Source organism: Bactrocera latifrons, unplaced genomic scaffold, assembly GCF_001853355.1.
Source record: "Bactrocera latifrons isolate USDA-ARS-PBARC rearing strain unplaced genomic scaffold, ASM185335v1 scaffold_786, whole genome shotgun sequence".
Lineage (NCBI taxonomy): Eukaryota > Metazoa > Arthropoda > Insecta > Diptera > Tephritidae > Bactrocera > Bactrocera latifrons.
Window position 1 is genome coordinate 43,841 of NW_017537474.1, and position 2,465 is coordinate 46,305.

Below are 2,465 nucleotides of genomic sequence, written 5' to 3' on the forward strand. Positions count from 1 at the left end.
TATTGATGAAATTTTCAGAGGTTATTCGTTGTGGATCCGGGAAGGTTTAAAAATAAAAATACCTTTACTTTTCATGAAGAAGAGTCGGAAAATTGGATAGTTCCAAAAAGTAACTCTTTTCCATAAAATTTTTTTTTTAATTTTTGTATGTTTTGTTTTTCAATATTTTCATTTGTGAATTATTTGAATCGTTCAATTTCTGTCGTTCTCTGTTTTATTCCGGTTATTCAAAAGAAAAACTATTGAAAATTATTCACTGAAAACTTTATATATGTGTTTTTCACGCAAAGTGATCAATTTCAGATTGAAATTTGTTACGAAACCACGAAGAGGTCGCCTTAATATCGGTCGGCGTTTTTTTTTTTTTCTTTGCGAGCAACGTATGGCAGCCCAAGGCAAGGCAAGAAGCACTCCCAGGATAGGATGGCATACGTGCGGAATTATGGATCGCGGTCAATCAACAATCGATCGTCACGATGTCACAGCCTGAGATTCCAAATAACAGTGACGATGTTTGATGCTGTTGGATGCTACTAAATGTACTCTGTTGAGTGGCAAGAGAGAGGTTTGCCGCACGCGCACATTCTTCTTTGGTTGGTGGTTACACCAGGCCAAATTGATGAAATCAATTCCTGATGCAGAGTATTATTCAAAGTGGTGAAAATCAATATAATAAACAAACTAGAAATGATGCAGAACATTCAGCATTTAATTTAGAAGAATGAATATCGAAGTTGACAACCCATGGATTGTACTATAGTAACCACTAATTCACATTAAAAACTCGTATTAATGTTGAGTATTGCAGTTTGGTGTAATCGATAAAATACGTTTGCAAGTACGTCACTAAAGGAAGCAACATGGCSGTTATTGGTCTTGAACGAGATGAGATCAGCAAGTATCAAATGATATTGTGCGTCTCGCAGTTAATTTGGAGAATGGCCAAAAAGTATATTTCAACTCAGAGAATACAGTACAGCCAATGAAAACACCGCCAGCAACAAAATTAACATTTACGAGTTTTTTCTCAACTTTTGCCAGTGATCTGTTTGCGAGAACATTGCTCTATTCGGAAATATCTTGACATATATGGAATGCATCGTCGAAGCAGTAGTTACGCCGTTTATTAATTCACGAAAGATGAACTCATCACGAATGTTTATCCAAACACTGGCGAAATTATCGCAACTACGATTCCTTAAGTGGACGTGCAATGTTAGTGCAAAAATACCGATGTTGTTGGCTTAAACTGGAAGAGTCAAAGTCAAATTCCGGGAGACTTGCGCTCATAGAAATCGATCGATCGTCTTGACAGTAAAGACGACGCCGTGAATTATCAGTGAAAATTGCATTTGAGGTAACGATCAACAGGACACAACTTGATTTGCCAAGTTTGGAAGTGCTATGTTTTTCACACGGTCAGATATATGTATTATACGTGTCTTGCTCACGAGTTTAAAAACCATCTTTTCTGTACACCGAAATAGAAACCAAAAAATGTGGTTTATCAAGCAACGTTACATTGAAAAAAAATTAAATAATAAATTCAACTTTCTTTTTATTTCAAAACACATAATTTCACGCAGGACAACGGCTGCGGGGTCAGCTAATTATTAATAACTAAATATCAATTTTTTGCTTGCGGCTCAACTTGAAAGCATAATTCTTTTAAACAACTTAAAATATATTAATTTTGAGGGTAATGAATTTCTAATTTTAATTTTTTTTTACCTATTATTAAAGAAAATAACACAGTYATTTCAAAACAATTCTATTTTCTAATAATTTGTAATGTACAATAATTTCCACATCTACAGAGTAGAATGTTCCACTAGTCATTATTTTTACCACAATTACTCAGAGTAATGACATGTCTCGAAATCCCAGTCTCAATAACACAGAATGAAAGCAGCATGCAAATAAATAAATAAAMRAAAATTTCCAAAAACAATTTTAAAAATTTATCTTTTTCTGAAAAACAATTAGTTTCCAACTCGCGCAGCTTAGAAAAAGCGAAAAGTTTTAGCAGAAAATAATCCTAGACATTTTTTAGTTTCGCAACATCCGTGTATATTATAATATGCATATAAAAGTTTAACGCAGCTGTTGACAATATATTTCCCTAATTTTTTTCTACTTTCATTCTTTATTTAGTCCATTTCATACAATATGTTGTTGGTGCCTTCCACATTTCACAATGTATTTCTCCACACAAAGGTGCTTTGTTTTTTTTTTTTTTTTGTTTTTTTGTTATTGTTTTGGAGCGTATTGACTAAAATACCAACTGTCAAAATATTTCCCTTTCATTTGAATTTAAATACACTTTTGGGCTATTATAAACTAGAAGAGTGTACGACAGCTAAGAGTTGAACGAATATTTGGTGAAAGTGTGCTCTTTTCTTAATATTAAATATTTGTGTAAAGGATTACATTTTTGTAAACAAAATTGTGGCCTCGAATTTTTT